The 12804-nt window shown below is 41.7% G+C and overlaps 1 protein-coding gene across 6 annotated transcripts in view; it reads right to left on the reverse strand.

Annotated features, from left to right (window-relative positions):
* The window catches only part of LOC122548910 (CMP-N-acetylneuraminate-beta-galactosamide-alpha-2,3-sialyltransferase 1-like), a 131117-nt gene extending 129021 nt beyond the window's left edge, over window positions 1–2096 (reverse strand). For all 6 annotated transcript variants that reach the window (XR_015757034.1, XM_087986615.1, XM_043687874.2 and 3 more), the window contains exon 1: window positions 1929–2096. The gene's annotated coding sequence lies outside the window, so the exon portion shown is untranslated. The remainder of the gene's footprint in view (window positions 1–1928) is intronic.
* Window positions 2097–12804: the final 10708 nt, after the last annotated feature.

Consider the following 12804-nt stretch of genomic DNA (forward strand, 5'->3'; position numbering starts at 1 on the left):
AAATTGGTAAGGTGATAAATAGTGAGGAGGATAGCTTTAGACTACAAAAGGATACTGATCGGCTAGTCAGATTGGCTGATCAATGGCAAATGGCATCAAAGGACAGCCAACAACAGGAGAAGGGCATGCAAGATGCAAAGAAGACTACCCTCTTTCTATCAAATCACTGCTATGGAGGTGGAGGTGACTCTGGATATATTCAAGGAAATGGCAGCGAAGACAATGAGCTAATGAGAACAGAGGTCCTGCTGAACCCACTGATTGCAAAGAGCTGCATACTTACACTATAGCATGTCTCACACTGCATAACAATGGATGTCCACAGCACTGTAGAGACTTCTGTTCTTCTAGGCTATCTCTCAACATCACTTCTTATGGTTTCTTCAGGACCAACCCAACAATAACTATGGAAAATCTATCTTTTATTGTGTTGTTTGATGCCACACTTAGGGTGTGAGATGACCTGTATATTGTATCTGCCATGCATTTGTTCATTCACTCAGCCTGTCCACATCCCAATGTAGCAGTTCTGTACACTCCTCACAGTTGACCCTCCCTCCCAGCTTTGTGCCATCTGCAAATTTGGAGATGTTACATTTAGTTCCCTCTTCCAAATCATTCACCTATATTGTGAAGAGCCTGGGTTTTAGCACTGATCCCTGGAGTACTACTTTAGTCACTGCCTACCTTTCATAAAAATACTCACTTATTTCTACTCTACTCACTTTCCTAGCCATCTCAATACACAACCTTCATCTAGCACATTTTGTACACCGATCTCTTTTATGGGACTTTGTCAAAAGCCTTCTGAAAGTCCAAATAAACCACATCCACTTCAATAGCATGACCAGTTTACATACTCAAAAAATTCCAGTCGGTTTGTCAAGTGTGATTTCCCTTTTGCAACACTAGCACTAATATTAGTGACTGCCACCAGGAGTGGCAACTGGATTGTGGAGTCTTTGAGCAAAGATTTCAGTTTGGGTCTCTATGACATTCAGGTTAGCAGTTTATAGTAATCTCACCCAATTTATAAGTCACACTTCAGTGCTGTACGGAAAAACACATATTTCGGGTGAGACAGTAAACCGACACCTGGCTGACCCTTTCAGGAGCATGGAATAGCTCCCCTTTGGGGATTGAATAGGAGAGGAGACTCCTGATGTTCGGACCGACATTTATCCTTCAACTAGGATTGATCAGATTACTTGTATCATTTATTTTGTTGCCATTTGAGGAAGAGAGCTGGTAGCTCACAACTTGATTGCCATGTTCTCCGCATACATTCCAAACACTGATTATATTTCAATGTATTCAAGTGGCTGCAAGCGGCTTGGGGCGTCCTGCGTTTGAGAAAGACGCTATATAAATGTAAGTACTTGTCATTTTGTTTTCCCCCCGGGCACCATGCCGATAGTAATTTAAAAGTGGAAAGGTTCTAAACTGCTTCTAGTGATACATTTGAGCACAATTCCAGGAATGACTCGATCACTTAAACCGTTCAAAACAAAATTAAAGTATTAATTCAGCCAAAGTCGTGCAACTTGTAGAATCATAATATATACCTAATTCATCATGTTAATTCATCTCGAACTCTTAAAAAAACTGGGTTTCACAAATAAATCCGCGCGTCTCTATTTCCTATCCTTTCCACTTTCCTGGTGTCGAGAAAGTGTTTACAGGGTTGAGAACTTTATAGTTCCTCCAATTAAAGACAGAGAAAAAAGAAATGTTTTCTCAGTATTATGGCTAACAAAATAAAACGTACAAACACATACAATTTCCATTAACTCAGCTCTGCAAAAATAAAATTAATAAAGAGAAACGGATCAGCATTAAAACATTGTGGGCATGAAAATAATTGATTTTCTTTTACAAAGGCGGACCATTCTGACCGAAGAGATCTCCGAGTAAAGTTGAATACTTACCCCCGCTGGGATCAGACATGTACCAAGTTTGGAGGCGTCAGTAAAACAAAGAGAATTTTGCAGCGAAGGCGGGCAGTCTCATTAAAAACACGAAGAGCAGAGTGCTTCCTCATCAAGAAGATTAAGTTCAGTTAAATAATGGACTTGGAACCAGTCGCCCCAAATACAAGCTCCACCTAGCTGCATAGCAGGCACCAAACCAATGAGGACAGAAATGAAACACTGAGTCGACTCCCCTCCTCCTCCGAGAGTTGGCAAAGTCAAGATGTGGCGAACAATGAAAGACGACATTACCTTTGCATATGGGAGCTCGGAATTTAAAAAAAATAGCGGATGACTTTGAGGCCCATGAAATTACCAACTCTGTCCACAGAACAATTCAGCTGGTTCACTGTTCTTTGCACATTTTACAGTAACTTTTAAATTTGCCTTTCTGCCCCTTACCAACGCTCCTAGTAAGGACAAAAAGGCAAATTTCTCCAATACGTTCTCTATCTGTGTTAGACACTCTTTGGGAACTAGTTATTTCTCCCTCCTCTAACATCCGCTGTCATAGAGTCATAGAGATGTACAGCATGGAAACAGACCCTTCAGTCCGAACCATGCCGACCAGATATCCCAACCCAATCTAGTCCCACCTGCCAGCACCCGGCCCATATCCCTCCAAACCCTTCCTATTCATATACCCATCCAAATGCCTCTTAAATGTTGCAATTGTACCAGCCTCCACCACTTCCTCTGGCAGCTCATTTCATACACTTATCACTCTCTGTATGAAAATGTTGCCCTGAGGTCTCTTTTATATCTTTCTCCTCTCACACTAAACCTATGCTCTCTAGTTCTTGACTCCCCAACCCCAAGGAAAAGACTTTGTCTATTTATCCTATCCAAGCCCCTCAAAATTTTGTAAATCTCTATAAGGTCACCCCTCAGTCTCCGACGCTCCAGGGAAAACAGCCCCAACCTGTTCAGCCTCTCCCTGTAGCTCAGATCCTCCAACCCTGGCAACATCCTTGTAAATCTTTTCTGAACCCTTTCAAGTTTCACAACATCTTTCCGATAGGAAGGAGACCAGAATTGCTGGCAATATTCCAACAGTGGCCTAACCAATGTCCGCAACGTGACCTCCCAACTTCTGTACTCAATACTCTGACCAATAAAGGAAAGCAGAGCAAACGCCTTCTTCACTATTCTATCTACCTGCAAATCCAAGGATCTATAAACATGCAATCCAAGGTCTCTTTGCTCAGCAACATTCCATCGGACCTTACCATTAAGTGTATACGTCTTGCTAAGATTTGCTTTCCCAAAATGCAGTACCTCGCATTTATCTGAATTAAACACCTTCCGCCACTTCTCTGACCATTGGCCCATCTGATCCAGATCCTGTTGTAATCTGAGGTAACCATCTTCGCTGTCCACTACACCTCCAATTTTAGTATCATTTGCAAACTTACTAGCTGTATCTCTTATGCTCGCATCCAAATCATTTCTGTAAATGACAAAAAGTAGAGGACTTAGCACCGTTCCTTGTGGCACTCCACTGGTCACAGGCCTCCAGTCTGAAAAACTACCCTCCACCACCACCTTCTGTCTTCTACCTTTGAGTCAGTTCTGTATCCAAATGTGTAGTTCTCCCTGTCTTCCGTGAGATCTAACCTTGTTAATCAATCTTCCATGGGAACCTTGTCGAATGCCTTACTGAAATACATATAGATCACATCTACTGCTCTGCCCTCATCAATCCTCCTTGTTACTTCCTCAAAAAACTCAATCAAGTTTGTGAGACATGATTTCCCACGCATAAAGCCATGTTGACTATCCCTAATCAGTCCTTGCCTTTCCAGATACATGTACACCCTGTTCCTCAGGATCCCCTCCAACAACTTGCCAACCACTGACGTCAGGCTCACTGGTCTAAAGTTCCCTGGCTTGTCCTTACCACCCTTCTTAAACAGTGGCACTACGTTAGCCAGCCTCCAATCTTCCAGCACCTCACCTGTGATGATACAAATATCTCAGCAAGAGGCCCAGCAATCACTTCTCTAGCTTCCCACAGAGTTCTAGGGTACACCTGATCAGGTCCTGCATTTCAAGAGATCCAGCACTTCCTCTTCTGTAATTTGGACATTTTGTAAGGTGTCACCATCTATTTCCCTACAGTCTATATCTTCCATATCCTTTTCTACAGTAAATACTGATGCAAAATACTCATTTAGTATCTCCCCCATTTTCTGCAGCGCCACACAAAGGCCGACTTGCTGATCTTTGAGGAGCCCTATTTTCTCCCTAGTTACCCTTTTGTCCTTAATGTATTTATAAAAACCCTTTGGAGTCTCCTTAATTCTATTTTCCAAATGGATCTCATGTCCCCTTTTTGCCCTCCTGATTTCCCTCTTAATATACTCCTACTGCCTTTATATTCTTCTAAGGATTCACTCGGTCTATCCTATCTATACCTTACATATGCTTCCTTCTTTTTCTTAACCAAACCCTCAACTTCTTGTAATTTGGAACACCTATTAAACCTCCCTTGAAGATTTTATTTTAAAATAATTCCACAGTTTCCAGTCTCATACCTTGTGCCAATATTCACCACATACTTGAAGTATTTTATTGATTAAGTCATGGGATGTGGCATTTCTGGCTAAGCCAGTCTGTGATGGCTTGTGATGCCCTGTGACACTGATTGGTCACTTACGCAGTTCAAATTGAAGACATTTGTAATCATAGCACTCTGTATGGGAAACACATGCATTTCCCAACTGAGTGGGATACAAATTCTTGTCACCAGAAGTCTTGACCACGTCATTGGTTATGATAGATTTATTACAGTCATGGCAGTGCAGCAGAAATAATCTTAGAGTGATCTTCAACTTGTTGCCTATGTGCCACAATTCTCAAAGACCATAAGACATAGGATCAGAAATTAGGCCATTCGGCCCAATGAGTCTGGCCTGCCATTCAATCAAGTCTGATATGTTTCTCAACCCCATTCTTCCACTTTCTCCATGTAGCTTCAATCCCCTTGACAATCAAGAACTTATCAATCTCTGTTGGAAATATACTCAATGACCTGGCCTCCACAGCCTTCTATGGCAATGAAGTCCACAGATTCACCCTGCTCTGGCTGAAGAGGTTTCTTCTTAACTCCGTTCCAAAGTGCTCTAAAACTGTGCCCTTAGATCCTAGTTTCTCCTGCTAATGGAATCATCTTCCCAACATCCACTCTAACCAGGCCATTCAGTATTCTATATGTTTCAATTAGATCCCCCTTCATCCTTCTAAACTCCATCAAGTATAGATCCAGAGTCCTCAAATGTTCCTCATAGGTTTAGCCATTCATTCTTGAGATCATCCTCATGAACCTTCTTTGGACCTGCTCCAAGTCCAGTACATCCTTCTTGTGGTAAAAGGCCCAAAATTGCTCAAAATACTCTAAATGTTGTCCAATCAGAGCTTTATAAAGCCTCAGAAGTACATCCTTGTGTTTATATTCTAGTCCTCTCAAAATAAGTGCCAATATTATATTTGCCTTCCGAACTACCAATGCAACCAGCAAGTTTACCTGAAGAGAATCCTGGACTAGGACTCCTAAGTCCCTTTACACTTTAGATTGTTGAATTTTCTCCTCATATAGAAAATAGTTTATGCCTCTTCTTCCTACCAAAATGCATCACCTCACACTTTCCCACAAAGTATTCCACCTCCCACTTTTTTGCCTATTCTTCTCACCTGTCCAAATCCTTCTGCAGCCTCCTCGCCTTTTCAATACTACCTGTCTCTCCATCTATCATTGTATTATCTGCAAACTTAGCTAGAATGCCTTCAGTTCCTTCATCTAGATCATTAATGTATAAAATAAAAAGTTATGGCCCTATCATTGACCCATGTGGAACACCATGAGTCAATGGCTGCCATCCTGAAAGATGTCACAAGGTCCAATAAGTTGCATGGTAGAGCTGATGACCTCTTGGAGTGTATTAATTTGCAAGCATGCTCTTACATGAAATGACTTAGGGGAGGGGGGGTCTCAGGATTTCAGTATTCTTACCACACTTACATTCTTCAGCTTGTACTACAAATATTGGAATAAGGACAATGTCAAAGGTCATTGACAAGATATTCCAGCAGTTTTGATTGGTAAGTTGTTGGAAGAGATTCTGAGGGACTGGATTGACATGCATTTGGAGAGGCAAGGATTGATTAGGGAGAGTCAGCATGGCTTTGTGTGTGGGAACTATGTCTCACAAACTTAATTGAGTTTTTTGAAGATGTGACCAAGAAGATAGATGAAGGCATGTATTTCCTACATAGACTTTTGCAAGGTTCCATGTTATATACTGGTTAGTAAAGTTAGATCACTTGGGATCCAGGGAGCGTTAGCCAGTTGGATTCAAAGTTGGCTTGATGGTAGATATACAGGATGGTAGTGGAGGGGAGTTGTTTGGACCAGATGTCCGTGACCAGCAGTGTACTGCAGGAATCGGTGTTGTTTGTCATTTATATAAATGATTTAGGTACAAATATGGGAAGCATGGTTAGTAAGTTTGCAGATGACACCAGAATTGGTGGTATAATGAACAGTGAAGAGGGTTATCTAAGAGTACAATGGGATCTCAATCAGCTGGGCCAATGGGTGAGGACTGGCAGATAGAGTTGAATTTAGGTAAATGCAAGGTGTTACGTTTTGGTAGGACCAACAAGGGCAGGACATACACAGTTAATGGTAGGGCCCTGGAGGGCTTTGTCAAACAGAGAGAGACATAGAACATAGAACAGTACAACACAAGTACAGGCCCTTTGGCCCTCGATGTTGTGCTGACCTTTTATCTGACTCTAAGATCAAATTATCCTACATATCCTACATTTTACTATCATCCATGTGCCTATCCAAGAGTCACTTAAATGTCTCTAATGTATCTGACTCTACTACCACTGCTGGCAATGCATTCCATGCACCCACCACTCTCTGTGTAAAGAACCTACCTCTGACATCTTCCTCCAATCATCTTAAAATTATACGCCCTCAAGATAGCCATTTACACCCTGGGAAAAAAAGTCTCTGGCTATCCACTCCATCGATGTCTCTCATCATTTTGTACACCTCTATCAAGTCACCTCTAACCCTTCTTTGCTTCATTGAGAAAAGCCCCAATCTTTCAATCTTTCTTCATGCCCTCCAGTGCAGGCAGCATCCTGGTAAATCTCCTCTTCATCCTCTCTAAAACTTCCACATCCTTCCTCTAATAAGGCAGCCAGAACTGAACACAATATTCCAAGTGTGGTCTAACCGGGGCTCTATAGAGCTGCAACATAACCTCGTGGCTGTTAAACTCAATCCCCCTCTGAATGAAAGCCAACACATCATAACAACCCTATTAATTTGGTGGCAACTTTGAGGGATCTATGGACGTGGAACCCAAGATCTCTCTGTTCCTCCACACTGCCAAGAATCCTGCCTTTCAACATGTATATTGCATTCAAATTCAACCTTCCAAAATACTTCACTTCACACTTGTCCAGGTTGAACTCCATCTTCCACTTCTCAGCCCAGCACTGCATCCTGTCAATGTCCCATTGCAACCTACAACAACCCTCCACACTAACCACAGCTCCACCAACCTTCATGTCATCAGCAAACTTACTAACCCACCCTTCCATTTCCTGATCCAAGTCATTTATAAAAATTACAAACAGCAGAGATTGCAGAACAGATCCTTGCGGAAAACCACAAGTCACCAAGCTTTCCATCAACCACCATCCTCTGTCTTGTATGGGCTCGCCAATTCTGTATCCAGACAGCCAAATTTCTCTGTTTCCCATGCCTCCTTACTTTCTGAATGAACCTACCATGGGGAACCTTATCAAATGCCTTGCGAAAATCCATGTACACCACAACCACTGCTCTACCTTCATCAATGTGTTCTGTCACATCCTTAAAGAATTCAATAAGGCTCGTGAGGCAATACCTGCCCCTCACAAAGCCCTCCTGACTATCACTAATTAAGCTATGCTTTTTCAAATAATCATAAATCCTGTGTCTCAGAATCCTCTCCGATAATTTGCCCACCACTGATGTAAGACTGACTGGTCTTTAATTCCCAGGGTTATCCATATTCCATTTCTTGAACAAGGGAGTAACTTTTACTACCTTCCAATCAATTTTGGGTGGCACGGTGGCACAGTGGTTAGCACTGCTGCCTCACAGCGCCAGAGACCCGGGTTCAATTCCCGCCTCAGGCGACTGACTATGTGGAGTTTGCACATTCTCCTCGTGTCTGCGTGGGTTTCCTCCAGGTGCTCCGGTTTCCTCCCACAGTCCAAAGATGTGCAGGTCAGGTGAATTAGCCATGCTAAATTGTCCATAGTGTTAGGTAAGGGGTAAATGTAGGGGTATGGGTGGTTTGCGCTTCGGCGGGTCGGTGTGGACTTGTTGGGCCAAAGGGCCTGTTTCCACACTGTAAAGTAATCTAATCTAATCTAATCTAATCTAATCTTTTACAACTCTAGTGGACAGTGAGGATGAAAAAAATCATCACCAAAGGTGCAACAATCACTTTCCTCACATCCTGTAGTAACCCTGGGTATATCCTGTCTGGACCAAGGGAAGTTATCTGTTCTCATGTTTTTCAAAATGTCCAGCACATCCACCTTTTTAATATCAACCTGTTCAAGTATATGAGCCTGTTTAATGCTGTCCTCACAAATGACAAGGTCCCTCTCATTGATGAATACTGAAGCAAAGTATTCATTAAGGACCTCGCCTAGTTCCTCCGAGTCCAGGCACAGGTTTCCTCCACTATCCCTAATCAGCCTCACTCTGGCCAACCTCTTGTTCCTCATGCAAGTGTAGAATGCCTTGGGGTTTTCCTTAATCCTACTCTTGCATTCTTCTAGCTCTCCTAAATCCATTCTTTAGTTCCTTGTTAACTACCTTGTAACCCTCTAGAGCCCTCTCTGATCCTTGCTTCCTCAACCTGAAGTAAACTTTCTTCTTCCTCATGACTAGATGTTCCACATCCCTTGTCATCCAAGGTTCCTTCACCCTACCATCCCTTCCTTGCCTCAGTGGGACAAACCTATCCAGCACTCACAGTATCACAAAACTAGTCCCTCTTTTTTCTAAAAGCTATTCCTTAGCTCAAGGATACTCCATCCTTGATTTTTTCAGAGGGGTAATAACCAGGCTCGGCTCCAATCAGTCTGGTTTGGTACAGAAAGGAAAAAGATTTTAAGAGGTCTTTTGTTTACATGTAAACAGATGAGACTTCAGGCCAAAGTGGTCATGTTTTAGAAGTTGCTGTATAATGAAAGGGAGTGTCAGCTCTCTAGCTGAGCAGTTTAGTTCAGTTTTGAAATGGCGAGGAGTTCAATAGTGAGCTGTGTGGAAACTCTCTCTCTCTTTCTGCCCTTCAACTTCAACCTGTAAGCATGTGTTCCGTTTATACTGGGTTTTTAAAGGGAGTTTGCTTATCGGATTGTTGGAACAGCATAATTAAGTCTAGTTCAGATAGACTGAGTTCTGTAGGGGTTCTTTATTCTGTTCTTTGTGTTTCATTGTGTAATTGTGTGAATAAATTTTTGTCTGTTTTAAAATCTAGTCGTCAACCTCACTAACTTACTCCAGGTAATTTTCACTGTACACTTACCAAAACAAATTGCAAAGTTATGTTCTGGGCTGCCTGCTAAATAAGGTTTTGAGTAGTCTGGCCTAGTCCATAACAGATTGGGGGCTCTTTGCAGGATTTTAAACAGTAGGTACTGGTGTATTTATTTCAGGAGTTGATTTGGTTGAGTAGACAAAGCTTGGGATAGCAATGGTTCTTTCAGTCTTTCATTCCTGAAGAAGGGCTTATGCCCAAAACATCGATTCTCCTGCTCCTTGGATGCTGCCTGGCCTGCTGTGTTTTTCCAGCACCACATTTTTCAACTATGGTTCTTTCAGTCGCCAAATGTTTTCTGGATGTGGATGCGGTGACTTTGGAAGTTGTGCAAAAAGTGAATAAGACCAAGTTGCAGGAATTAGCAGAGAAGCTGGAACTGGAACTGTCTGTTTCTGTGAGTAAAGGAGAGATAATTACAGCAGTAGTTCAGGGTTTAAACTTGCTGGAGAAAGGGTCTGTTTCCATGCTGTACATCTCTATGACTCTATGACTCTATCCGAATCTGTGGAGCTGGCAAGAATTCAATTGCAAATGAAGCAGCTTGAGTTAGAGGTGACGGATAAGGTAAGGGCAGCAGAAATGAAACAGTTTGAGTTACAATTAAAAGCAGAAGAGAGGGAAAAAAGAGAGCAGAGAAAGAAAGAGAGAGAGCTTTTGAACTTCAAAAACTGACACTTAAAAAGGAAAGTCAGTTTAAAAGGGTGGAGATAAAGGCTGAGGGTAAGCTTATTGAGGAAGAGAATGAGGATGTGCAAGCCCCTCATAGTCAGTAGTCGAGTGAGAAACTGTATATGTCCAAGCATTGCCTAAATTTGATGATATGGAGATGCTGGTGTTGGACTGGGGTGTACAAAGTTAAAAATCACACAACACCAGGTTATAGTCCAACAGGTTTGTTTGGAAGCACTAGCTTTCAGAGCACAGCACCTTCATCAAGTGGTTGTGGAGTATAAGATTGTAAGACGCAGAATTTGATGAGGAGAATGTGAAAGCCTTTTTCATCTCATTTGAAAAGGTGGCTAAACAAAGCAGTGGCCAGTGGCAATGTGGGTTTTGTTGATCCACAGGAAACGTGTAGGTAGGGCTGGTGAGGTCTTTGCATCACTATCAGAGGAAATATCTGGGGAGTATGAGGAGGTGAAAAAAGCCATTTTAAGTGCACATGAGCTTGTACTAGAAGCCTATAGACAACGTTTCAGAAATCTAAGGAGGGACCCTGGTCAAACCTATTTTGAACTCGAAAGGATCAAACAGAGTAATTTCGATAGAGGAATAAGCTTTAAAAATTGAGCAAACCTAGAAAGGTAATTATTTTGGAGGAATTCAAAAATTCACTGCCTGAAGTAGTGCAAACTCAAGTGGAAGAGCAGAGAGGTAAAACAGCAAAGTTAGCAGCTGAAGTGGCTGATGATTATAAGCTGGTCCATAAAACTCGGTTTGGCTTCCAGAATCAATTTCATTCCATGAGGGATAGAAACTGGGGTAAAGAGAAATTCTCACATGGAAAGGCAAGGGATCTCAGGGAAGATCATAAAGATAACTTACCACAGTAAAAAAGAAACCCTTGAGGGGGACAAAGAACTTAAAAAGTTCCAGTATTTTCATTGTAATAAAATGGGCCACACAAAATCATGTTTTGGTGGGCAAGGAGAAAGCCAGAAGTAGAAAAACCAGACTAGCCTGGAAGATTTGTGGGACTAGTAATAAAAAGCACAAGGGAAGTTAGACAACTACCTCAGAGTGTACAAGATGATCAGAGGTGAATTAAGGAGGAAGTGCCAGACCTGCTTAAAAGATATACATGCAAGGGTAAAGGTTATTCACATAGGCCAGGAGCAGTAGGTAAGGATGTTGCAATATTAAGGGATATAGGATTCTCTCAATCTGTAATGCTGAACGATGAGAAGATATGCATTCCTGAGGGACTATTGCCAGAAAAGGTGCTGGTAGCAGGAATTCATAGTGAGACAAATAGTGCTCAGTTATGTAAAGTGAAGCTAGAGAGTCCAGAGAAGAGTGGAGAATTTGTGGGAGGAGTACTGGACAAACTCTCAGCTCCAGGAAGACAATTTGTTCTTGCAAATGATATAACTGACTCACCGTTAGGCCTATTCTAGTCGAAAGGCCAGTAGAGACACAGACAACTGAAGACATGGAGAATGTTTATCCAAGATTTTTCCCCAGTTGTGTGATGACAAAATCACAGAGGCACAAGCTGAGGCAGGAGGGATCAAAAGGCACAAATAAGGAAACTGACATAGTTTTATCAGAAACATTTTTCTATCAGATAAGTGGAACAGAGAAGGAGCAAATAGGTAAACATGTAAGTATTTTTAGCTCTGCTAAGCTAATTGAATTACAGCAGAAAGATGAGCAGTTCAAACAGTTATATTAAAAGGTATTTACAGAGAAAAAAAGTGAATGCATTCCTGTGTGTTAATACTTAACAAATGATGTCTTAATGAGGAAATGGAGGCCATCACGCATTCAAGCAGATGAGAAGTGGGTAGAGATTAATTAAATCGTTTTGCAGTAAGGTATAGAAAGGAGGTGTTGCGACTGGCACATGAGCTACTGCTTGGAGGTCATTTAGATGTGAGGAAAACACAGGCTAAAATACAGACATTATTAATGGCCTGGACTATACAAAAATGTAGTTGAATTTTGCCAGACATGTCATACATGTCAGCTACTTGGAAAACCACAGGCAGTAATAAAAGCTTCACCTTTAATACCTATTCCAGCATCTGAGAAATCTTTCACAAGAGTCTTGATTGATTGCGTAGGTCCCCTACCTCAAACAAAAAGTGGGAATAAGTATTTATTAACAATAATGAATGAGTCGACTACATTTCCAGAGGCATTCCCCTTACGCAACATCACAGCTAAAAGGGTTGTAGAAGAATTACAGAAATATTTTTACTCAATACAGACTGCCAATAAAGATCCAGTCAGATCAAGGATCAAATTTCACATCCAAACTATTCAAGGAAGTTATGAATAACTTGGGAATGAAGAAGTTCGTATCTACCGTGTACCATCCAGAATCACAGGGAGCGCAAGAAAGATGACATCAAACATGAAAGACCATGTTGAGGGCATATTGTCAGAATTATCCAGATGATTGGGATAAGAGAGTTCCGTTTGTACTTTTTGCGATCTGAGATGCACCGAATGAATCAAACAAATTCATGTTGACCATGTGAGTT

Source organism: Chiloscyllium plagiosum, unplaced genomic scaffold (genome assembly GCF_037043375.1).
Source record: "Chiloscyllium plagiosum isolate Xiang-an unplaced genomic scaffold, Cpla_swu_hap1 HiC_scaffold_4, whole genome shotgun sequence".
NCBI classification, from domain to species: Eukaryota; Metazoa; Chordata; class Chondrichthyes; order Orectolobiformes; family Hemiscylliidae; genus Chiloscyllium; species Chiloscyllium plagiosum.